The sequence below is a fragment of the Nothobranchius furzeri genome, chromosome 7 (assembly GCF_043380555.1).
Source record: "Nothobranchius furzeri strain GRZ-AD chromosome 7, NfurGRZ-RIMD1, whole genome shotgun sequence".
Lineage (NCBI taxonomy): Eukaryota > Metazoa > Chordata > Actinopteri > Cyprinodontiformes > Nothobranchiidae > Nothobranchius > Nothobranchius furzeri.
In genome coordinates, this window is record NC_091747.1 from 46,597,128 (window position 1) to 46,624,398 (window position 27,271).

The 27,271-nt window shown below is 39.7% G+C and overlaps 1 protein-coding gene across 1 annotated transcript in view; it reads left to right on the plus strand.

The window, feature by feature from the left end:
- The first annotated feature begins 11,268 nt into the window (after positions 1–11,268).
- Positions 11,269–27,271, plus strand: part of LOC107382512 (tyrosine-protein kinase yes) — a 33,438-nt gene continuing 17,435 nt past the window's right edge. Inside the window, exon 1 of the mRNA XM_015954668.3 lies at positions 11,269–11,485. The gene's annotated coding sequence lies outside the window, so the exon portion shown is untranslated. The remainder of the gene's footprint in view (positions 11,486–27,271) is intronic.

Sequence of the window (27,271 nt, forward strand, 5' to 3'; positions counted from 1 at the left end):
CAATGATACAATAAAACACGAAAACGAGTCACTGTCTAAAAGCCAAAGTGTAAAAGTGGGTCTTTAAACGAGATTTAAAAACTGCCAGAGATGGAGCCTGCCGAACTCCAATTGGCAATGAGTTCCATAGCTTTGGGGCAGCATGCGCAAATGCTCGATCCCCCCGCGATTTGAGTCTCATCCGCGGCGTGTACAGCAGCAAAAGGTCAGCTGACCTCAACGTGCGGGTGGGCACATATTGGGTGAGAAGGGCAGAGAGGTAGGGAGGTGCCAGGTCATTGAGTGCTTTAAAAACAAAAGTCAGTAACTTAAACTGCACTCTGAAAATGACAGGGAGCCAGTGAAGACGTACCAGGACAGGGGTAATGTGGCTACGTCGGTGTGTACCCGTCAAGAACCTGGCAGCAGCGTTCTGAACAACCTGCAGCCGATTCAGGGCAGAGTCTGGAACACCAACAAGGAGGGCGTTTGCATAGTCCAAGCGAGAGGTAATGAAGGCATGAATGACTGACTCCAAATGCCTCCGTTTCAGGATTCGTCTGAGGTGAGTAATGACTTGATTATGACTTGAAAATTCAAAGTCAAGGACTTGGGCTTGACTTGAACTTCCACATCATAGACTTTGGACTCGACTTGGACTTGGTTGTCTTTGACTTGGACTTGACTCGAGACTTGACTGGAAAGACTTGTGACTTACTTGTGACTTGGTCACACCTCTGAAAATTGGTAAGCAAAAACAAAAGAAGCACAAACAAAAGGCAGTAAAAGAGAATGAAGTTTGGCTGTGGAAGGCAGTGCAAAAACTAAATGTGTTAATTTCAAGTTCTGTTTAAGGGCGTGCCTTTCCTATATTGTTCATCTGTTTTTTCTAGATATTTTAAGTTCTGATTTTGCATCTCTGTTCTGTCCACTTTCCCCATTTTTTAAAAAACCAAAAGCATGCAGTAACTGTCAGATTAAAGAAAACAAGCATAAATGCAGTCAAAGTCCCCTAAAAGCTATGAGTCATTGGCTCACTGCCAGCAAACTACAGAGGGATGCGAAAGTTTGGACAGCCTTGTTAGTCTTCATGGATTTCCTGTATAGCTTGTTGCTTGTTACGATACCAATTTCAGTTAAATCAATCATATAGGAGACACAGTGAGATTTGAGAAGTGAAACAAAGTTTATAGAAGTTTATTGCAAAGTGTGCGATAGTTGTTGAGAGGGCCATTCCAGAACGTTCTACGTGTTCCTCTGCATGAACGCCTTCGTAGATGTTGAGCAGTGTTTAGGGTCGTTGTCTTGTTGAAGCATCCAGCCCCGGTGCACCCGGTGCAGCTTCAGCTTAATCACAGATTCCTGGACATTGGTCTCCAGAATCTGCTGATATTGAGTGGAATCCATGCGTCCCTCAAATTTAACTAGATTCCCAGTCCCTGCACTGGCCACACAGCCCACAGCATGATTTACCACCACCGTGTTTTACTGTAGGTGTTGTTTTTGTAATGCTGTGTTGTTTTTCCTCCATGCATAATGTGTGTGTCTCCTTTATAATATTTCAACAGAAATTTTTATCATAACATGAAGATTAACAAGGCTGCCCAAATGTTTGCACCCGCTGTAAAAGAAACATGGCGTAGCGTGAAACCTTTGCTCTATAGAAGCCAAAGACTTTTGATTTGAAGAGTGCTCCTTTTGAGGCACCGCCAGCATGTCTGTTAGACAGGTGGTTTAATTAAACTCTGTGTGTTTAGTCTTTTCCTTTATGCCTCATTAAAATGAATGGTTGCCGTCATTATTTGAACTCTCTATAATTTGTTTGCTTGTATCTTTGTGATGACACCCATTTATGATTTTCCAGTGAGCAAACCGGAAATTTGTTCCCCATAAAAGCTGGAAAACGGGAAAAAAAGTGCAGCTACCGAATGAGCTTCCAGTGCTGAAACAAAGTTCCTATGAATATAACCCTGCACTGAAATGCTATTCTTACATATTTCTGCTTCTTCTGAAACATTTAGCCTTTTAAATGACTCACTGGGCACATTCAAGTTCCCATTTACTGGTTTTACTCAACAAGCAAAGTTGCTAACCAACTGGAAGAGCCCATTTTAGCCACAATATCATTGGCGCATACACACAACTAAAAGGTACAGAAAAAAATGTCTTTTAAATTTTTTTTGAATAAAAACTAAAATAATGTTACCATAAAATATTGTTAGATAATAAAATATTTTGACTGTACAACATTTTATTACCTTGCATTATTGTACAACCACACATGGCACCAAGTGATTTTAAAAATGCAACAAAATAAGAATATTTGTCTTTATTTTTTTGTCGCTTGGCTGAAATCCAGTGTTGAGTTTTTCCAGGTAATTTAAAGAAGTTTTGTAAAGTTTTGCGTGACAACTGTCAGAAACAAAACAAATGTAATCCAAATCTTGTGTAATTCTAAATGATCTGTTTTCATTACATAAGACAGAGCTCAGAAATGTTTTTTAAATCAGATTATTGTTTTTCAGTTGTTGAGCTAGATCAAGAAAACAGCCTTGAGCATGAAATATTATTCTCTGAGGTGTTGCAACGCTAAATAGTAAAGTTGCATGAGACTCAAACTCTAACTGGGACTGAAGTAGACTTTTAATTTTCCTTTCTGATGTTTTTCTCTCAGCTTTTCTGTTCATTAAGAGTCCGACGTGTCTGGTCCGTGAGGGCTTCGGGACCATGTGTTGCATCTTTAGTGGGTGATTCAGACCCTTCACTCTTCTTCACTCTCTGACGTCATGTAGAGGTTTGCTTGGTGCAAAGAAACAGAATTCTTAAGAGACAGGGGAGGAAAAAACTTTGCATTTTCTTGCTCTGGGTGAGCGCTGCACCCCAGTGGCTCTGAAAGGAAAATGCAGATTTGTCTTCAGAGGTTTTTCATTTCCCATTTTTGTAGAATGAGAGAATAAAAATAAGCTTAGCGCACATTTCACACTCATAGTTTAAACATGCATAAATGAACTCGCTTCCTTTGTCATTATTTGGACTTGAAACACGTTTTCTTTTTAAATAGGTTGAGCACTCTTCAGACACATAAGCCTCTAGTTATTATTGAAGCATTTAATAATTACATTTCCATGACTGTGTCATAGTGAAGTGAATCAGTGTAATCACGTAAAGTGGTGATTACTCATTCAGCTTATATCATCTCTTAATAATCACTTCTTCTGATTGTGGCAGGATATCTAAATCTAATTACTGAGCATAAAGCAGATATGAATGTTTATCTTTAATCATCTTTTGCTTGGCTCAGAGCAGCTTTTAAAGGCCCTAACCCAACGTCAAATATTGATAAACCTGCTGACCTGATCACCAGATGCATCACAATATTTAGATTTAAAGCATCCATCAGTTTTCTCAATGTAGAACGGCATCAAAACCAGCAGTTATTAGGTCATTTCTCTTTTTTTTTCAATTTTTTTTTAAAACCTACACAATAAATAACAATTTTGTTTGGTTATAGTCTGTTTTTAAAGGAAAATAACATTGTAAGTGTTTCAGTTTGTTAAAGTTTTTTTCAACACGAAAACTACACAAAAGATATTTAATTAGGAGATGTTGCAATTCTTCTTCATTTGGACCACATTATTTTTCTTTCCTGTCATTTTAGAGTGTTTGAGATTTTGCTTCATCTTCAGCCATGCCTTGTGGAGTTTCTCAGGGGTGTGTTCTCAGACTCATATTGCTGCATTAACAAGATTTCTTAATGTCCAAGAAATAGTCCTTAAAAGTGAAATATCAAACACGAACACCAAACCAACATTTAGTGTATGCGTCAGGATACCAGGTTTGCTGCTGGTACGTGAAATGTTTTAATTGGGTCAATCTGTTGGAGGCTTCACCTAAACTCTGGTTTCAGATCATCAAAGTCAAAGTCAGTTTTATTGTTAATTCTGCCACATGTACAGGACATACAGAGAAATGAAATTACGTTACTCTCAAACTCTCGCTAGATAGCAAATAAACATTTAGTATTAAAAAAAAGTAACCAAGTTCAGAGATACTGTGGGGGAAAAGACAGGAGAGGGGGGAGAGCCGGGAGGGAGTTTAGCTTCCTAACTGCCTGATGGATAAAGTTGTCCTTCAGTCTCTTGGTCCTGGCCTTGAGACTCTGCAGTCTCCACCCTGATGGCAGCAGCACGAAGAGGCTTTGCATTGGGTGAGTGGGATCAGCCACAATGCAAAGGACCTTTTTTGTGAGGTGGGTGTTGTAAATGTCTGGTAGGGAGGGGAGAGAGACCCCAATGATCTTCTCTGCTGCTCTCACTATATGTTGGAGGGTTTTAAGGCAGGATACATTGCAGGCTCCGAACCACACAGTGATGCCGCATGACAGGATGCTCTCGATGGTGCCTCTGTAGAAAGTGTACAGAATGGGGGCTGGTGCTCTTGCTCTTCTTAGTTTGCGGAGGAAGAAGAGACGCTGCTGTGATTTCCTAGCCAATGCTATGGTGTTGTTCGTCCAGGAGAGATCCTCTGTAATGTGCACACCCAGGAACTTGGTGCTGCTCACTCTCCACAGACACACCGTCGATGGTCAGAGGAGCATGTTGAGTGTGTGCTCTCCTGAATTCCACAACAATCTCCTTGGTCTTCTCCACATTTCACATTTAGAGAGGTTGTTGTCAGCACACCATGTGGTAAGGCGGCTCACTTCGTTCCTATAGTCGGTCTCATCCCTGTGGTTTATGAGACCCACCACTGTTGTGTGGTGGGGCTGTAAGGCTGGGATCGACTGACGACACCCGGTCAAACTAGCTACAAGCTAACCTGAAGCTAACCCAAAGCTAATGCGGAGGTGGGAGCTAAGCTAACGGAGGTAGCAACCTAGCTACAACCGGAGTTAACTGTGCACAACACCAGAGCTTCTGAGTCAGAGATACGCCGGGCTGACCGCTGGGTAAAACCGGGTAGAACACAGAGGTCTCCGAGACCTCCACAAGCCGGCAGCCGCACAGCACACAGAAGCTGCGATCAGACAGAGATGCGCCGAGCTGCAGGGTGAAGTGGCGTATTTTGGCGGTTCTGGCTTGCCATAAGAACCAGCCGTCAGCCCGCCGCAGCACACAGAAGCCGCGATCAGACAGATGCGCCGAGCTGCTGGGAGAACCAGCCGTCAGCCCGCGCAGCTAAGGAGCCATGATCAGACAGAGATGGACTGGGCTGCGGGGAGAAACAGCCGGCATTCCGGGTAGAAAACATTGGTCTCCCGAGAGCTCCACAAGCCGATAGTCGGAACCCAGCTCCACCAACTTCTTATATTTCAACCCATTTTCTAAAGTGCAGCATTACGTTAAATGCACTGGGTTTTACCCTATTACATTTAAATTTCATGGTTAAACAGTACATGTTAAAATCAAAGCTCAGCTTTGATCTTGTAATTTTACTTACCGAAAAAAATGAAGTGGAGACTCCTTGGACGCTCTATTAGTGCAATTAATGCCACAGCAAGTCATTTTTTCCAACAGTTGCACAAATAATATCGAAAAAAGAATACACAAACACAGAGACTCAAAATCCCGGAGCAGTTTCCAAGCCAGACCGAGGCTCAGACTGAGGCCTTTCCACGGAGCTAGATCTGCGGTCACGTGGGTCTGATGCTCATTAATTATACAGATTTTTAGGCTTTTAATACACTTAAACAGAAGAGTGAGAAAAAAATTCACCCCCCTCAGAGTTGTCATGAGTGTAAACTGGATAATTTAAACAAAAAACATGTTCTGGTACCAGGCTGTAAACATGTTTATTTCTGCTGTGAAATTGGTATTTTTAACATGGGAGTCAATGAGGATTTGCTCGCTTCTGACACCAGCCCCCAGCGGATGAGGGTGGAACTGCAATTTTTGGTACTTCAGGGTTTGACTTAATTTTAAAGCCGCATTGTGGGGGCCTGTTCCCACCCTGCTATGGTGCCCTCTATTGGCTGGTAGATGTAAACATAAACCCAGTGCCGTGCCTGTTAAAATAAAAATTTGATTATCTTTAAATAAAATACCTTCATTCTGCACACCTCTAAATGCCCTATGGAGGTATTATCTTTAAAAATATAGCTTTTTTTGCCCCGTTGTCAACCTTTACTTCATAGTTTAGGCAAAAATTTTGCAGGAACCGAACATCAGATTTCTGCATTTGTTCAGAGTTTTGAATGCTAGTTTGGGTTGTTTTTGTTGTTGACTTGACTCTTGTTCATAAATACACTCACCTAAATAATTATTAAGAACACCTGTTCAACTTCTCCTTAATGCAATTATCTAATCAAACAATCACATGTCCGTTGCTTCAATGCATTTAGGAGTGTGGTCCTGGTCAAGACAATCTCCTGAACTCCAAACTGATGTCAGAATGTGAAAGAAAGATGATTTCAGCTATTTTAAACGTGGCATGGTTGTTGGTGCCAGAAGGGCCGGTCTGAGTATTTTACAATCTGCTCAGTCACCGGGATTTTCACACACAACCATTTCTAGGGTTTACAAAGAATGTTGTGAAAAGGGAAAAACATCCAGTATGCGACAGTCCTGTGGGTGAAACTGCCTTGTTGATGCTAGAGGTCAGAGGAGAATGGGCCGACTGATTCAAGCTGATAGAAGAGCAAGTTTGACTGAAATAACCACTCGTTACAACCGAGGAATGCAGCAAAGCATTTGTGACGCTACAACATGCACAACCTTGAGGTGGATGGGCAACAACAGCAGAAGACCCCACCTGATACTACTCATCTCCACTACAAATAGGAAAAAGGAGCTACAATTTGCACCAGCTCACCAAAATTAGACAGTTGAATACTGGAAAAATGTTGCCTGGTCTGATGAGTCTTGATTTCTGTTGAGACATTCAAATGGTAAAGTCAGAATTTGGCGTAAACGGGATGAGAACATGGATCCATCATGCCTTGTTACCACTGTGCAGGCTGCTGCTGGTGGTGTAATGGTGTGGGGGATGTCTTCTTGACACACTTTAGACCCCTTAGTGCCAGTTGGGCATCATTTAAATGCCACGGGCTACCTGAGCATTGTTTCTGACCGTGTGCATCCCTTCATGACCACCATGTACCCATCCTCTGATGGCTACTTCCAGCAGGAAAATGCACCATGTCATCAGCTCCAATCATTTCACATTGATTTCTTGAACATGACAATGAGTTCACTGTACTACAACGGCCCCCACAGTCACCAGATCTCAACCCGATAGAGCCTCTTTGGGATGTGGTGGAACGGGAGCTTCGTGCCCTGGATGTGCATCCCACAAATCTTCATCAACTGCAAGATGCTATCCTGTCAATATGGGCCAACATTTTTAAAGAATGCTTTCAGCACCTTGTTGAATCAACGCCACGTAGAATTAAGGCATTATGAAGGCAAAAGGGGGTCAAACACCATATTTGTATGGTGTTCCTAATAATCCTTCAGGTGAGTGTATATCTATTTAAATTCTCCTAACATCTTTCTGGTTTCCGGCTACTGAGCTTGTTTCCTACACGCCGCCTCAGACACAGATACTACATCATGCTATAATAACTACAACAAACAGATCTCTCAAACTAACTTTCAAGTCTGTTTTATGATGAGTATGTAAATAAATCTGTCATTACACCAAATGTAAAGTTTATTATTTAATGAGAACAGAAGTTTTAATTAGTTGTAATTGTTTTTATTTTTTTATGTAATTTTGTTGCTTCTTGTTGAATGATTTGTGAAATGGTATCAGAAAGTTCTTTCTAGGTTGATGATAATAAATTGGTATCAGGTAAATAGACTGAGGTTATGTTTGCTGACATGTGTTTGCTAACTGGAGCCTTCATGCTTTTACCGTTTCATATGTGTTTCTCTGAGGCTGAGCTGTCAGTAATCATAATAAACCTCAGAAACAAGCAGAGCTTTTATCAGCGTGAACGGGGTGGCAGAGGAACATATGAGTCAGTCTAATTATAGCTCTGTTTGCTTTTTATAGATGCTAGTTTGTTGAAGGCCCTTATTGATGTTACTGTCTGATGGCTGAAATGATGACAGTGTGTGTGTGTGTGTGTGTGCGTGCGTGCGTGCGTGCGTGCATTACTCCTGAACTGGTACACTGTCTAGCTTGTGTTTGTAGCAAAAAACAAACACATCTTACCAAAGACGTCTGCAGACAGGAAAAGCGTGAACCATTTTCTGAGTGAAAACTAGAAAAAAAATAACTCAGAATATTCAGATTTACCATAAATGTAATTTCTTTGTCTATTTTAGTAAATATTATAAACATCATTTTTTATTTATTTAATACATATATAAATGACTTAAATCTCTAAGATTGTTCACATAAACAGCTGTCAGTGCAACTAAAATTGTAATTCAATGCATTTAGATAAAAACCTTAAGGATAGACAAGGCTTTAATTAACATTGTTGGATAAATGGTGCATTATAATTTAAAATTGGGTTCATGGTAAGTAAATGAATGGGTGTGATGACTTGTAAACACATTAAACATGCTTATAAAATGTAATGTAAAAGAATTGAAGGGTTGTCGGACAATAGGCTCCACTGAGGAGGATGAAAATATCAGAGTAATGGAGAATGAATTAAAAAAACCTGAGAGATAAAAGTCAAAATTTAAATCTATATGAAACCTGTTTATGCACATGGGTCTGTAGACGGTGTTTTTTTAATTGTTTGCATCAAAGTGTGACAATAATAAAAGTTAAATACACAATTACATTTATATCATAATAATTACATCTCATGTTGCTGTGTTTCATCAGTGATGGGTTAACTTCATTACTGGCCAATGGGAGTATTGCCTAAACTGGTAATTGATGTAAGAGACCAATCAGAGGTCTCACTTTTAAATATAAACATTTTCTTTCTCTGTGTTTCTTCTTTTCTTTTTCTTTATTTTATTTTCTCTCTAAACTGACGTGTTTATAAGTTTATTTTATTCATTATGTGAAATATGACAACTTTGATTTCTTCATGATCAAATAATTGATGTGTTGACACATTTTATTTGAACACAACATTTTTAGTAAGTATTTTTATATATTTTTCTGCTTGCTTAAACTATTTTGCCGTTGTTTAAAAAAGACAGGGATATGACTCAAAATTACAAACCAGGGAGCAGAAAAAAAAGATTTAGAAAGAAAATTTTAAAGATTTGCCTTGATGTTTTCAAATAAAATGTGTTAAAAATGTCATTTCTTTTATCTGTCTGCCCAATAAAGCATTATTTGTAAAGAAGCACACAGATAAAAACCAATCACAAGAAGTAATAAAGAAAGTTTAGGAATTTTATTTTAGCTTCATTGTCCATAATAGGAAGGTACCTTTTTCTAATCTAATTTATGTTAAAGACGTCATTCAAGCGTTTCGCCAGCAGAGGGCGCAAAATGCCCTCCTTGTTCGTTTTAAGGCAAAAAATAAAAGCTAATTTTGTAATGTTCATAGCCCCATCTTCTGCTTTTCCTCCTCCCCCTGCTTCTATTCCTTAATATTAATATTCACATGTGGTCATAAAGTTTAGGAATTTTATTTTAGCTTTATTGACAAAGAGAGGATAGATCAAATATGCAGTTTCCGTCTTTCACCAGCAGAGGGCGACCATTGTCCTCATTGTTCATGTTAAGGAAATAAAAGCTAAGTTTCCAGTGCTAATTTCATATTCTGCTTCTCAACCTTATCCTCTTGCTTCTTCTCTGTAATATTAATAATCCCAAAATAGCATCAACTAATTTTAGGATTTTAATTTCAGTTTAATTGACAATACGAGCCTAAAATGTTCTTTTCCAAATGAAGTGTGTAGTTCCATGCATTTGCCAGCAGATGGGGACAATTGCCCTTCTTCCTCATTAAAGCTATTAAAGATTATTTTTAACGTTAATATAGCTGCATCTTCTGCTTATCATCTTTATTAATACTATTTACAAGAGGTTATAAACAATGTTCGTTTTCTAAATTAAGCTTCATTGACAAAGAGAAGGTAAAATGTTCTTATCTAATCAGTTAACCATCAAATATGTAGTTTCAGCATTTCGCCAGCGGAGGGCTTTGCCTTCTCTGTTCAGGAAATTAAAGCAAACAGCTCCAAAAGGCATGTTACCATACCATACCATACCATACCATACCATACCATTTTATTTATAAAGCGCATTCAACAAGGCATTACAACCAAACCAGGCACTGTACACAAAAAATGTTAGTTAATTAAACCGGCGTCATACAGTCATGCTCACATAAATTAATTCTTACGGAAGTTATATTGATTGTATTTTTGAGTTAGTTTGATTCACATTCAGCACTGCTTTATTATTGGAAAAAGTTACACATCTCTCATCAAGTTTGACTTCTTACCAAAGATTAAAATACAAAGAATGACCTGACAATTTTATTTTTGTTTGATTATCGTAATACTCGTCTGGCTAAATACTTTTCTAAGATATTTTTTTCTTTCACACTACAACATAAAATAATTATTATCCAAAATATTGAAAATACTTGTGGTATTTGAAATGTATTTTTACTTTTTATGAATAGAATTAATCAGAAGCAACCCCAAACTACCGACACCGGCAAAATAATTTCCCCTACTTGCAGTATCTTGGAATTACCACCAGGTGGCAAAAAAGACTTGAATTTGTGGATGAAACGTGACCGGTTCTTCATCTTCTCCTTTTTATTTAATAAAACTAAACTTCACGACATGGTCAGCTTATTTTCATCTTTCACATTATTTACTCTGTTACTGGTATTACCAGTTTCGTCGAAAATATTTTATGAAAAGAAGATTTTCGACAAAACTGTGAAGATTGCCTCACTGTTCTGAAATCAGCAACACCGGTAAGGACGAGCGTCTGACTCCTCTTTGGCTGAATTCAGACCAGCTACACTACACGTATCTGTAACCAAGTCTCCGGCTCCGGCTGACCTCAGACCAGTTTCCCTAGAAAAGCATGCTCCCCACTCTCCGGCTGAGCTCAGACCAGCTACATCACGCGTGTCTGGAAGCAATTCTCTGGCTCTAGCTGAACTCAGACCAGCTCAACAGACGGCTCCGTTTCTCCAGCTGTGGGGCTCCAGTCCCGCAGGCTGGGTCGGCCATGTTGTTGTGTGGGGGTTGATGGAAGTTAAGTATTAGGAAGTAGAAGCTCCATCTCTCCGGGATACTCCAGGATTTTGATTTTTTTTTTTACTTTTCGTCCTTTTGTTTCCTGTCAGTGTTATGACGGATTCATCCTCCCGGACTTCCTGTCCTCTCTGACAGCTATGAGCGTCCCTCCATCTCCAAGCTTTCCAGACCGCAACACTTGAATCTACTTTGATTTGAACTAAGAAAAAAAAAAACCACACAGCTGCTCCTCTGGATGGATGAAGTGAGGATGAAGGAGGCGGCTCGGTTCCGGTCGGAATAAATCGGATTTACTTTGTCCCGATCTGTTTCAAGGAGGAATAAAAGGGGGAGACACCCAGAAACGACGCGGATTTAAGAAGGTAAAAATGATACGAGTCTTTTGTCCGAGGAGCATGAACAGAACAGGACGGGCCGAGTGCTCCTCAGCCTGTCTGAGCTGTCATCCAACAAAGGAAGCAGATCTCTGATTGTGCTGAGTTTAATTTGCACGTATTCAACCATTAATAAATATAAGGACATATACAATAACACGTGTTTTAAATCTCAGAGGAGAGAATATTCTTATTTTAAATTTTAAACCGTTTCTGATATTTTTTGTCTTTAACTAAATGACCAGATTTATTTTAGGTAAAAAGAGAAGATAGCATCAGGATGGAGATTTATTTTATTTTGAAGGAACAGCTGGAGTTCTGTTAAAGCTGGAATGAAACTTAGTAAAAGTGATCCATTAATAAGGCAAGTCTGGACACCTTATAAGGCTGTTTGAACCTGGAGTCAGGGGAGGGTTAAAGGAGGAGTTCCAGTATTCCCAATGATCCTAAAATATGGGAATACATCACAGATATAAACACGTTTAGACGAATAAGGATTTTGCAGGAGTTCTGTAGCTCATTCAGCTCTTTATCGGGTTTTCTCTCGATTAAAAAGAAATAGGGGTGTATTGGCAAGAAATTACCAATACTTATATATATATATATATATATATATATATATATATATATATATATATATATATATATATATATATATATACACATATACATATATATAGTCTCCATATATATATGTACAGTGGAGACTATATATATATATATATATATATATATATATATATATATATATATATATATATACACATATACATATTTATAGTCTCCATATATATATGTACAGTGGAGACTATATATATATATATATATATATATATATATATATATATATACACACACACACACACACACATATATATATATATGTGTGTGTGTGTGTGTGTGGCCGCAAACTCATTGATGCGCCTGCAGCCTCTCAGAGTTCCTGCTGCTCTAAACATTAAAATAATTATTTCATTTTCTGTTCCTCACTTCTGATTACCTTCAATGGTGTCTGTTTGTTGCAACCACCAGGTACAAAAACTAACTTGTTTTTATTTGACTATTTTTCTGCCCTGTCTGTTTATTATCTTCCTGCATCTCCTCTCAGTCCTAAAGAGAAACTGCTACCTGGGTTCATATATATTCATTTTATGAGTTACCTTTGAACTGCAGTTCTAAAAGATCTACCGACCGCAAAAACAGCTGAGTGCGCGCCAGCCGCATCAGTTAGGTGAAATGAGGACAAAACAGGTGATGCGCTCTGCTCCACGCATCAGGCACAAATAAAAGACAGAAAACATAAAAGGAAATGAGCCGACATGAACGATCGCGTGTTAAATTAGTTTTTGAGGTGGCGACACCTAATTTGATAATGTTACTGTGGCCGTGCTTAGAACGCAGATGTCTGGAGCGCGTCACCTATCAGAGCTTTGCATGCGCAAGCTGGTTAAGGTTAGGATGGGGGTGAGGGGAAGGTTAAATTGCAAGAGGGTAAAGGTCACAATTCGGTCAAATGTCCGTTTTACCACGGGCGTCAGACCGACGCTCTGGCACAGCGCGTCGGCTCGCGACGCACAGGGGCTCATCACCTGCTGTCTTTTCTGAGGACTGCATCTTATCGGTCATTATCACGTGTCAGGCCAGCGACTAGTCGATGAAAGGCATATATATATATATATATATATATATATATATATATATATTACAATGCAAAAGAGAGGATACAACATACATCCACTGTTTTCCTTGTGTAGGCTCAGGAGTGGCGCTACACCACGCCTACAAAAACTCTAGGTGTCAAAACTTGATAATTCTCCCAGACTTTGTTATTCTTTACAAGTAAGGACCACATTAACTCCATGAGATGTTGACCACTTCCTCCTAAAAAGTATTTGAATGGTGGAATTCCTAAAATTGCCTACATTTCTCCGTTCACGCATTCCCGTGGGACGTGCCATGAGAGAATACTTGATGTTTCTAATCTGGCTGCACAATAGTTTAAAAATAAACTCAACCACATGCTTTCCTCTCAGATTTGATCATCTTTACACATTATTTAGCAAAGCTGGTGATGATTCAAATATCCTGATTTGTTTCATCCCCGCATCTCTCAGCAGAAATCCCAAACCAGAACAGCATAAATCTCTGAATAAACCGGTTACTGATGGTTTTTCTGAACGCTCTGAGGTCACATGACGCTCTTCAGACCCAGTTTTAGCTGTTTGGCGTTAAAGTAATGTGGTGCACCACAGCAGCCAGCATCTGCTGCAGATCTGAAGCTCACAGTGTGGCTCCACAGACCCTTCCTGTCTGCAGTCGCAGCTGGGCACGCTTTCAGTCGGACTGCTGGCTGATGGATGGAGGAACTACTTCCTTCAAGCTCGGCCGCTTGGCCGCCATCCAGCCAAATGTCTACAGATCTAAGCCACAGAGGAGCGCAGCCTGGTTCAAACTAAAATATTTTAGAATCGGATGTCAGCTCATTAATAATGCACGCCATGCAGGCATCATCACTACATCTCCTCACGCCTAGGTTTGAAAGAAACCCCTACAAACATTTTGTCAGAGTAAGGTTTTACTTCCCGGAGAGGGGATAGCCAAAAACTATTACAAGAGCCAAAGACATGAAAAGTTTTTTTAAAGCCGTACCCATACGTAGATTATAGATTCAACTGAAGGAATGACAGAACTGCTGGCAGCAAAATGCATTAAAGAGACAATGCGTAGTTTTTACCATGATAATCTGGAAATCTCCATGGAATTGTTGTTGACAATGAATTTAACGTTGCCCAGGTGTTGAAAAATGCTTGTGACTTTGTAACATATAGCCATAAAATCAGTCTAAGTCATATTAGATGCCATGTTTCCTTCTACGGGAGCCTGTGAGGACAAAACAAATTTACTGATTTGTAATAAGCGGTTACAAAACCTTCGCCATTCATAAATGTTGTTGTGTTACACATTTACCTCTTCGCTTGTTGCCAGTGATGAGAGTCTGATGTTCTTGTCATTTTGCTGGAGGTTGAAAGATCTGGCAAAGTACTCGTTCGAAAATTGTGTTTCCAGGGATTTTTACTCTAATGGCCATCTTGAGCTGTTTTTACAAAACAATGCCATCAATTTGCCGCAACGCCGTGACGGCATCAAGGAGCCTTAGTTATATTATGAGTGGTCTGATTGTGGCGGTAATATGGTGCAATTTTGACCTTTTTAGAAAATGGGGGTATGGGGTGGTCCCTGCGCTGCGCGGACTTCTGCGATCAAAGCCGCGATCGTTACGTTTTTTCAACAAGCTGCTCCTAAAGGTGTCTGTCCTCCACATTCCCTCAGGTGATCTGACCTGCAGCTCCAACGGCGAGAAGCTCCAGGAGTGCTGCATTGCTCCAGATTATCATCTCAGCTTGTTATGTTTACAAAAGTGAAAGTTACGGCCCGTTTACGTTCATTGTCAATATAGTTGCCAGCCGGAGCTCAGCAGTAACTCCCCACATGATCATGACATCACCATCTGTTGCATCAAGGCGCAATTGCCGTTAATAAGACAGACAATTACCACGATATTACTACCAAGCAAGGTGGAACGAATGCCGTAAAAGTTGCTCATCGCCATGCCGACATGGTACGTTTATAAGACACGCTGTTGTGGTAATATTACGCTGATTTGCCGGCACAGTGTGTCTTATAAAAAGGGTTTTGGTAAGGTCTTACTGGAACACCAAAATACAGCTTGCTTGCAATGATTTAGGTATGTACTGGCCCCTATCACCAGGGAAAACACACATGATCACTTTAAGATCCACATTAATATGCCTTCATTTCTAAAGTCTTGGCACTTTTTAAATACCTGCAGAGAAAATGAGAGAAAAAGCAGCCAAAGTCCATTAAATATTGAAATACTTTCAGAAAGCCCGAAGAGTTATTGATCAAGGCTGCTTTAAAATATTACTAACTAACTGGGCCAGCTGGGCGGGTAGGCCCCTGGGAACTGGTGATCCGCATGGCCAGCTGTTACTGCTTCCACGTTAACAAAAATATGTGAGAAAGAAAAATTTTGTATTCAGGATTTTATGGGGGTGTGTGGAAATTTAAGGGTTAAAGTATTTAAGCAGAAACTATATTTCTTCATCAGCTGAAGGTATTCTCTTCATAAGATGAATTGTTCATTCCTGTGCAAGTTAACACACCCTCATGGATGAATTTCTTAACAGTGCCATGTCGCAGCAGTTCACCTATGAATCAGATATCTGAGAAAACTTGATGTCCTAAGGTGTCATTTTTCATTATAAGAGCACAAAAGCAACCAGTTTGCATAACACAAAACAAAGCTAATCTAACCAATAGTGTTTGTAAATAATAGTAAAGTTGATTCTTGTTGAAATGTTGTTTACAGTTATATCGCCTGTTTTAGATCATTGAACAACCTCAGTCTGGAGAACTAGAGATTCACTCTTACAGATTGATCATTTAAATTAGGAAAAAATGTGGCTATTCTCAATAATGTCAGTAATTAATGTGAAAACTATTTTATAAACTTAAACATTGTTGTAAGCTATTTAAATTCGATTTTAAGGTTCTTTGCAGCACTAATTAACAGCTAAGCTAGCTGTATTACTAGTTTAACCAGTGGCGATTTTCAGCATATTTCCATGTAAAAAATGGGAATTTAACAATAATGTTGGTTTAAAAGTTTACAGTCATTTTTTCATTAAGTACTATGAATGTTTTGGGCAATTACTTGTTTTAAGATGACACTAAAGTGATTAGAATGTTGCCTGACCTTGACTAGCTGTTAGCCCATCAATCTGGTCAGGTTTAATTAGAGATTGGTAAAAAACATTATCTGTTTATTGGAATCGGTTAATGGTCAGCACAAACTTGAATTATGTCAGTGAATACACCTCTGCTAAGTGCTAATTCTTGCAATAACAGATTTTCCATGTGGAGTTTTTTTTTTACCTTTGGATTCTAAATTGTCCTTCCAGTCAGAAATACAAAAATATATAATTATTTCTTTTACTAATTGTTATTTAGAAATAAATTGGCCATTTAAAAATGTAATTTAACTATGGAGGTCCAATATTATCGGCCTACCATTATTATCACCAAATCTTGGCATGAAAATGTAACGTTGGAAATTATCGACATTGGTTTTTACTCTTTTATTTTTTTTTTAATGGATCAAACCTTTACAGCATCCACATGTTATACATCAAACTCTTCAGCTACTTGTTCTCTCACTCAAAATTCAAAAAAATGAAAAATTTGAGGTACAGTTTTTGAGATGTAGTTTATTTGGCACAACTGGCGTACGTAAAATCTAAGTAATTGTCATATTTTGAGCAGATAATCTTTAAAGTTTAAGTTCGCATGATAGAAGATACGTGATATCAGTTACCCAAACTGATTTAGTTTTTCTTTTTGGGGGGAAGGACCACACATGCATTTGTATCGGTTTATTTGGTATCGGAAATTAAGAGGTGGAACATATCGGTTAAAAAAAAGCAGATATTGAACATCCTTAGATTTAATTATTATTTGTTTTCAATCATAAAAAAAGTTGAGCTCTTTACCGTCTTATCAGCTTTTTGTAAATATTTTATGGAAAGATCAAAATGCCATTGAGTAATGGAAGGAAACTCCCAGAAGGTCATCAAACAGGCATTCGAAGGTTCGAATTATGTCGCTAACACAAGAATATTCAGAGAGTGATTTCATAGCTTTTAGAGCGCGGAGGTTTCTGCTTCTTTGAGGAATATTTGTCTGCCTCAGCAGATGGTGGGTTTTGATTCACCACGCTATGTTTCCGGTTAACTCAGAGCTGCAGTTTAAATTCTTCTAAAGCTTTAATTCTGCATTGAAACTCATGGAGTTAGAGCGTGAGAGTGTTCCTGTGAAAATTAGTACAAGCACCAAAAACAAAAGGTTAAAAGTCACAAGATACCCCGGAGAAAATTCTGTCCCCTGGGGGAACATCTGGAGCTGGATCAAGTTTTGTCTTGTTTTAATTTATTTCCTTGAAAACTTGACAAAGAGGGTTATGCAACAATGGAGCAGCCATGGGAGTGTAAATTCTTTCAAACGCAGGCAGATTTCAGCATGTCTGTGCTTCGTAAATGTCCTTGAGCGAAACACTTCAGCCTCTATCGTCCCGACCTTGCTGAAAGAAAAGCATAAAACAAAAATATCGCCTAGTTTTGTCTCACTTTTAACTACAAATGTGGCCGTTGTAGTAGGATTAAACTAAACCATGACAAAATGATTAATTGTTTGTATTGTGAATATTTTTTCTCCATTTACAAATCAAAGACTCCGGGCAGCACCGAGTTGCTGTAATAAAATAGCCAAGAGACTACAAATATTTCACTTGATGTTTAATTTGACTGAGTGAGCAATCTTTGCCTGCAGCTGATTATTTTGTCTAACTGCTTCACAAGATCAGATTTTCTGTCTCCATGTAGTCAAGAAAAAGACAATAAAGCAGCTTTTTTTCCTGTCGGATCTTGAAGGAGCTTCAGTGTGTCTCTGTTTGTGCTTGTCCTCATTAAAACGTCCTTATTTACTCCCTGTCTCCCTCTGTCATTGTTTTTTTTCCCTCTGACTGGTGAAACTGGCTGTTTTCATGCAAGCTGCTGTTGTAGGTCATGTTATCATCCTGGGGCAGAGAAATATGGTCCACATGCACTATAAACTGCTTTAATTAGTCTCATGGCAGACTTTCCATGTGGTTTAATGATTGTTAAGGATCTTTAATGAGCTGGGTCGCCTGTTTAGACTCTTTTGGTGGCCGGTTTCAATTCCAGTTTTTTAAGAAATCATTGCAGCTAATTTGGATTGTTTTTAGCACTCTGGAAAAGAAGGAAAAAATAACTTTAATTTTCTAGATTTTGTGATTTATTCGTTTGCTACAATTCACAAAGGTGTAAAATAACCCAAAATTTCCTTCAAAATTTACATTTTCTATGTAAGCATTTAAATTTATAGAATAACACCTTCACAACTAGGGATGGGTACCTTTGACATTTGAATCGATCCGGTACTAATTCCCGGTACCTACGAATCGATACCGGTACTTAACGGTACCAATTTTCGATACTTTTGAGTGTTTAATATTTTTAATTCTCTTTTATGATTAAATATATATTTTTCTCAATATATAACCATATTTGATAAATATCACGATAAATAACATACAACTGTTTGTATTTTAACATCGTCCTTGTAGTTTTATAAGTTGATAATTAAACTGAAGCCAACATCTTTACTGTGAACTAAATTTACTGTGTATCTTCATTCCTTTTACCGTCCTTTTTCAATTGATTTTTCCTACTGGGACGTTAGAATTTCCGAGGAGAAGGCGAACGCACCATTAGATGATAACAATGGTGGCATAGGAACCTAACATATCAAGCTAACGTTATCTTAAACAGTTTATTTAGCTGCTGGAGCAGATTTAAACAATGATGTCTCACACTTAGATCATTGTCGCTGGTTTCATCATCACCCAGTTACCCATCACATTTTTAGTGAAGTGGACCCAAGCGTTAGCGTGCGTTCTTTCTACCCATGCTGCTCTGTTCGCTTGCAGCAACCGATGACATAACGCTCTTGCGCATGCGCAGCTGTCTAGGCAAGTTCTCGTGAAGGACGGGTACCGAAACGAGGCACCGTTTCAAATGAAGTGAATCGGTGCTCGGTCGGTACTGTGGAATTCGGTCGGTACCTTAAAAAGTACCGAATTCGGTACCCATCCCTATTCACAACTAATAATTGTGTGATCAAATTTGCATGAAACAGTTTATTTCTGCACCAATTACAAATACAATTTAATCATTAAAATCAACTGCAATTTTGTCACATTTCACTTCGCAAGCACATTCTTATTTCAATTTCTGAATGGCGTGCATCTCCCCACCTCCAAAGGCTAAACTCATGCGCATCATGAGGTATCTTTAAATTTCAGGGAATTCAAATATGGGGCAGACTGCAAAACACACTGATAGTGAATGACCCCGGCTTTCCACAAGATGCATAAGTGTTGTGTAACATCCACTAACTGTAGCCGCCATTATAGTTGATGGGTGTGTTTCCCCCGGCCATGGATGCATTCAAGAAGCGTAGTGTTGCATTGGACTGGTCTCGGGGACAACTCTCCGTGACGCCGGCCATTGGAGCAAGGGTGGGCAGGGGGGTTTGGGGTTAACACCATGTCTACATGGGAACTTGGGCAATGGCCCACTGGGAAGTGCCCAGTACACCAGATGGCCAGTCCACTCCTGTCTAGAGGAAAGCCAGGGTAGCACATCTAAAAACATCTCCATTATGGTCACTACATACTCTTTAGCATGCCGATTGCTGATCGCCAATCAGCAGGAAGTGCTTCATAAGCACAGACGCTGGAGAGGCAGAGGGAGACTGAAAGGAAAGGAGAAGAGTCTAATGGCTCTGAGACCTGGGACGAGCGCTGGGAGTGTGAACGTCAGACCAGGAGAACCTAATTAAGAGTGAAAACCTGACAGCTGTGTGGTGTAGGTGAGCCCGGTGTAGCTGGTGTACTGCTACAGTGGTGCCTAACGTGGGACTCTGCACCACCTGCACAGATGACAAACCTCCAGATTAGAGGCCGACCGATGAGGTTTTTTTAAGGCTGATGCCAATACCGATTTTTAAATAATTTTGTTGCTGATGGCCAATATCTAAAGCTGACTATATATATATATATATATACTACTATAAATATACAGTATATATATACGTTTTAGCAGCACATTGATTGTGAAAGACAACTGAAAACTCACTGTGTGCAATATAAATGAAATAAGTTAATACATCTATTAATATTTATTGAACTTCAAATATAAAACAAACTCAAAACATTAAAATAAATGGTGTGTTGGGGTCCTTTGGGTCCTTTCTTCAGTCTAGTTTGGCGGCAGTTGTCCACACAGGTGCCTGAATTTTTATTTTATTTTAATCGGCTTTTTAAAATAATTTCGGCCGATGACTGATATTGAAAAAAATTTATTATTTTGGCCGGCCGATATATCAGTCAGCATCTACTCCAGATGAAGGCGGGATGTCCCATGGAACAGCAGTTCCGCCATGCAACGACCCCAGATCTGGTTGCAATCCTGGGACCAGTGCTGATTGTCATAGCCAGGCAGACCTGTGAGGCTGAGGCCCGCTACAGCCTGCAACTGGAGAGACTGCAAAGACCGGCGGAGCTGCGGTTGTTGGTTCCGGGGCAGCTGGTGGCCCGGGCCGGAATATAGCGCCGGCTGCTATAACATAGGACCCCGCCCCCTTCCTGATACACCACAGGTGATGGAAAGTGATCAGGAGGAGTGTACTGAGATGGCTGCTGCTACACACCAGGACAACGATGGGATGACGGGATGGCCGATTCCTGCCCCGCGCTGCTCTGAACCCCCAGCAGAGTGGATCAGTAGAGGCTGATTGCCAGTCACAGATGCTAGAGATGCAGAGGAAGACTGAAAGGAGAGGAGAAGGGTCTGATGACTCTGAGATCTGGGACAAGCGTTGGGAGTGCGAAGGTCAGACCGGAAGAGCCTAATAAAGACTGAAAACCTGCAAGCTGTGTGGTCTGAGTGGTGTGGGTGAGCCCAGTGTAGCTGGTGGATTGCTACACTCCTCCTGCCAACAAACACAAAAAACCTTCTTGCACACATACTTCCTGCTTGGCCAAGCAGGCTTCCGTAGGACATCTCTGATTTTATGGCAGCACGTTTCCTTTGGCCGATCAGTCATGTAGTATTAAAAGCATCATTTGAATGTTACAAAAAACATGTTTCTTCCCCTAAAGGGGCAGGTGTTAAGAATATTTATAGCTGTCTCAATGGAGTGTATGATGAAAGTAATTTTGGTCTCACAGTAATTTTTAATCACCACTGAACAGTGCAGCTCTTCCACCCGCTGGTATAAATCGGTGCCTGATGTATGAACTCTTGATATTGTTTCTCTATTGAATGAGTGATTGTGTTAATTATGATTTTACTTGTAATTATCAAGCAGCTAATAAATCAATTTTCTTGTTAAAAATCCATCTTGTGGAGTTTTCCAGTGGTGTACTGAATTTAAAAGATCCTTTCAAAAGGGCACATTGTCAAGTGTGCTACCCACAAACATGCCTGCCTTTTAATCATCTGAGTATGGTCAGATGTGGGTCCTTGGAAAGTATTATATAAATGAATCAATTAATCACTCTGCCTTTCTCTGAATTTGTACAAAACTTGTCAGGGGGAATACATGGGCTTGGTAGTCGTATCTGTTGCCTATATGGCCTGGTTGCACTTTGTGATCTCCAAAGCTGCTGTAGACATGGTGTTTTTGTTGCATCACTTTCCAACTTGTTCAGTGTCCTTACATTCCCAGAGTCTTCCTTCAGTGCTGGACTCTGCAGTGCCTTCACGTACACAAAAACACCAGAGTCATTATGTAATGGATGGCAGATTAATGCGATTGATGGGGAGTTAACTGGGCTGAGCTCCAGGTAAAGCCGGTCCACTCTGTATCATTATAGCCGGGAGAGGCTGAAAATCCTCTAAACTTGCTGCAGGACAACACATCTGTCCGTAGACCCCGGTGGTCACTCTTTTTGTTGTTTTCTGTTATTATCCTCTTAGTGTAAATCCTTCACCCTTGTAATCCACATTCCAGCTGGTAAAGCTGGTGTTGTATGGCAGGTCTCCTCCACACACACACACACACACACACACACACACACACACACACACACACACACGCGCACACACACATTCATCCGGCCTGCTGTCTAGCTCTTTCCCTGCAGACTAGAGTTTTATTTATCTCAGCAATGCTTTGCTTGTCACTCAGGATTTGTATATCTGGGTTAACATGAATCATTTATCAGAAGAAATATCAGTCCGGCATTCTGAAATGTACTTAAAAATTATCTTTTGGGTGAACGTGACAAACCTCGTCTTTAAAGTCTTCAGTGTTGATTTGATTACAGAAGCTGGCTCATAAACACTCCCAGGTGACAGGTGAGCTCTAAAGTGTGTTGTAATATGTTCATGCTGTGCGTAAAGTGTACCAAAGCCATTTTCAGCCGTTGTTTACGTTACATAGTCGGGTTCAGTGTTCTGTGGTCACATTTCAATAGTTATTCTTATAAAGTCAGTAATCAGACAAACTTCTACAAGCGTGAGGGTCCTCCCTGCAAACCTCAGAGTGTTCTCTGTGTGGAGAATCATGAGACATTTTCATCCCAATCAGTAAAGATTCAGTTGCTGACTCTAGGTCAGAGAAGTCCAACCTCAAGAGGAGGGTGAGTTAGGGTGGGACGGGAGATTGAGGAAGCAAAGATAAAAGGCAAAGATGTGAAACTTTTGGTTGATCGATGATCCAATACTCACTGATGGACATGAACTTTGAGGAACGACCAAAATAACAAGGGTGCATGCGACTGAAATGAGTGTCAAAGACTGCATTGGGGCACGGGTGGTAGGACTGCAACAAGAAGGTTGCAGGTTCAAATCCCAGCTGTGGCTTTTTTGCATTGAGTTGGCATGATGGTGTGTTCTCCCTGTGTGTGTGTGAGTACTCCAGACTGCATGTCAGGTTAATTGTGGACCCTAACTCGTCCCAATGTGAGGAGTGTGTGACCTCACCTCTCACCTGATGACCTGGAGATAGGCACCAGCGTGCAGTAACCCTAGACAGGAATAAGCTGTTAGAAAAACTTAAATGTGTTTCCTCTGCAAGATGACCACCAGGGGTTTGGGGGACAAGGTGAGACGAGGCACTAGAGCTTCTTTATGATATGAGCAATCAAGGATTCAACCGTACTTGTTGATATAGTAGAGACTTCAATTGAAACCACTCAGAAACTCAGAATATGTGTCACCTTAAAAAATGTTTACGCATCGTCCAACCTTAGTACGTACATTTTGACACAAATACGCCTGAGTAGCAAGAATCTGTTGTCCCACAAAGAACACACAAGAGACAATGCAATACAGAACATGGTCAAGACATTAATTAAATAACAAAATGACTCAAATGAAACTATCATTGAATCAGTTTTTAAAAATCAATAAAACTCTTGATAATCAGTAAACTGATAACCATCAACGAGTCGAGTTTTAAGCCGACTCCTGAGTTTTCTATCAGAAGGAGGAATTGCAATCTGCAATTTAAGCAGTTTCTACACCACATCGTGAGAAGCCATCTGAGGTGGTTTGAAGCTTTGCTGGGAGAGGTGTTTCAGGCATATCCTTTTGGGAGAAGACCTCAAGGTCCAGGACACACCGGATGGTGGCCTGGGAGAGCCTTGGGCTAGAGCTGCTGTCATCGTGACCCAGACCTAGATAAGCAGAAGACAAAAGATGAAATGAGCAGTCGAGGTAACAGTTATTCAGATCAGGGCCCATTTAGGGAACTAATTTCCTATATCAAAAAAAAAGTCCTTCCTTGAAATGGTTGTTATTATGTATTAAATTCCCACTAGACGTTCACTAGCCCAGCTAATGCTAAGGCTAGCTGCCCTCAAAGAATTAAAGATTGAGTTCATATGCTTTGATTTTTCAGTCTGACATAATCTCTCTTTCTCCCAACCGAGGTTATTAAAACCATCTGTAACAAGTAAGATATTAACTGTTAATAGTTTTCCCACAGAAACCAAATAAAATGATCTGAACTGCTGCGTCCCTTCTGTGATGTTTGGCAGGTTTGTTTGAGTTATGTGGTCAAGGGAGAAAGATTAGAGGAAGTGAGACAAGGGTCATAGGAATCATAAACATCAGTCAAATATTAACCGATATGAGTGGAGTTCTTTATCGTTCTCACTGCCTGGTACAAGGCAGACTGAGTTTACAACATGGAAAAACAAAAAGTCAAAGTCTTTTACGTTCAATTTGCTCCTAACGGAGAGTTGTGGATTTGGGACATTTCTGAGCAACACCACGGTTTAACAAAACTGTTGGTGAACCGTTTAAAGACAGGATCTCGTGTTTTACAGCTTAGTATGGTCCCCAATGACCAGTTCAAAACAGACCTTCATCTGCTGGATAATTAAACATGAAACCCCCTGCAGTAAGCCACTGAAAGAAGTCCTCAGCTTTCCATGACAGTGATTTCATCCCAAACGCTTGGCTCTGGAACAGAAAGTCTCCTTTTCTGTGCCAACGTTCTCAGCACGCTGGCTGCCGATCTGTCGTCTGAGGCTCCATTTATTGGCGCACTCGTTTCAAGTGTTTTGTACAAATCTGTTATGAGACATCTGCTGTTTTAAAACGTCTCCAGTGGCTGATTACTCCTAAAACTGTTTCATAAAAGACGGCCGGTGCCGAGAATGAGTTGCAACCTGCAATTTAAGCCCTTATTTGGGGTTTTATTTGTGCTTTAAATCAGTCGAAGGTTTCCATGGTGTTTGTGCGTTTTGTTTCTCCTCAGCACTTTTATCTGGAGAACTTGGTGAACTCTTTATTATGGGCCTCCCTTGAGGATGAAAAATAATTCCACCCACCTCCCCACATCAAGGTCACTGCTGCAGATTCAGAGAAAGATGTGCATCACTCTGAAGGATTTGCTTTAGATGATGAGTATTTTCTCCTGCGGCCAATATTTTTGTTCGAATCTCCTCCTGCTTGTGTCTTTTGATGCATCTTTGTCCAGAATCAATTTAAAAGAGAAACGGTAAACATGTAACCAGTGACATCTAGCATTATGGCCAAGTTAGGGTCAAAGTATCGTCTCTGTTAACCCTCTCACTGTCCTAATGGGTGACCCCGCGAGGAAAGTTGGACCCTGCCACGTGGACCTCAAGGGATAAACCATCAATCCTGCTCAATGGTCAACGTTCCTCGCGAGTTCACCCATTAGGACGATGGAAGGGTTAACGAAAAAGACAAAAAGAAGACTGAAGTCAAAAACTGAAGAACTCTAGTAAACCTTATGCAATCATGTTTTCTTTTATACATTATTTTAAATAATGAGGGTATTAATACCTTAGAGGTGTTTTTAGGAATCTTATTATTTTTATTATTATTCATATATTTTTGCTATTATTTGTTGACAGTTTTCTATCAGTAACTGTTAAATCCTATTTATCTGGAAATTTTGTCCTTTTATCTTTCTTTTATTTTACTTTCTTGTCATCTTTTGTCTAGTTTGTCTTATTCTTAGATTCTTTTGTCATTTTTGTCATTTTTATGTCTCTTTGTGGACAGTTTAAATGTATTTTTGTGTCTTTAAGATTTCTTGTTATTTTTCGTATTTTTCTGCTATTCTCTGTAATCCACCAATTCTGTATTTGAGGGCTAACACCACCTTCAGATTTTTGTGCAGCCCGTCTTTGACGGACCGGTGTTGTGCCCAAATTTGCATGCCCTATTTTGGGAAAACGCATATGAGTAATGAGGCAGCTTTTTAATGACATTGTGTTGTTAAGATGTTTCTTATCTGCGAGCTTCCTTACAAAATGATGATTTATGGGTAGATAAATAAAATAAATTACTATTTATAACATGTTCTATTTGAAGTAATGATAATACATTTTCACAAGGGTTGTAATTTTGAGTCACAATGCTGCCTTTTTAAACCAACAGCAAAATAGTTTAAGCAAGCATAAAAAACAATATAAGAAAAACTAGGAATGCACCGATACCACCGGTATTGGTAAAAGTTAACCGATACCAATGCAGTTCCTGTGTGCGTGCGTGCGTGCGTGCGTGCGTGTGTGTGTGTGTGTGTGTGTGTGTGTGTGTGTGTGTGTGCTCTGTCTTCTCGATCCCCAGTGAGTCGTGGATGGCTGCTTATGCTGAGCCAGGATCCTCTGGAGGTTTCTTCCTGTTAAAAGGGAGTTTTCCTCTCCACTGTCGCTAAATGCTTGCTTAATATGAGGATTGCGTCAAGTCACTGACACTAGTCATCTAGTCAGTGACTTGATGCAATTTGCTGGGTTCCTTGTATAGGAAACTTTTTACCGATTGGCTTAATAAACTGACCTGTATTGGAATGTTTATTATGTGAAGTGCCTTGAGACAACTCTTGTCGTGATTTGGCGCTATATAAATAAACTTGAACTGAATAGAATTGAATTCAATTGCCTTAAAGTGGCTTCACTCTAATTTGTCATTTCTATTCACCTAATATTGTAGTTTTGTTATTTCTATTAATATGTTTTATTTTTATCTACCTCACAGTCTTTTCCTGTTGAGAGCAGAGAAGAAAACAAAACCTGTATTCCTTTTCATTGCATTTTTTTGTGTGGTAGAAGTATCAGTATCAGTAATCGGTATCATTAATCAGTATCGGCGAGTACTCAGAACTAAGTATCGGTATCGAATCAGTTTGGAAATACCGGTAAGTGGTATCGGTGCATCCCTAAGAAAAACATTAGTGTCAAAAACCTAAATTATTTAATCATATTGTCAGTCAAAAACAAAACATTTTCAGAAGGAGACGTGTTCACTTTCTGAATCTATTAAAAATAGCCTCATCGTGCATAATGTTTACTTCTGCAGTTTGTGGCGACAGGGCATGCACATTTTGGCGTGCGTGCTCTTCACACAACACCAGAACGGCTTATTGGGACTTGATGTCAATAGAGTCTCGCTATTAGGTTTGCCTGCAATGATGGTTATGATCCAGTAGGTGTCAGTAGACCAACATTTGGGTAATGAGCCGAAACACCTCATCTACCCATCACTAATTTGGGGCAATTCCCATTTATCTCAACAATTTATAATTAACAGAAGATTTATTTTCCGATTTCTAATGTTTATCATATGTTAG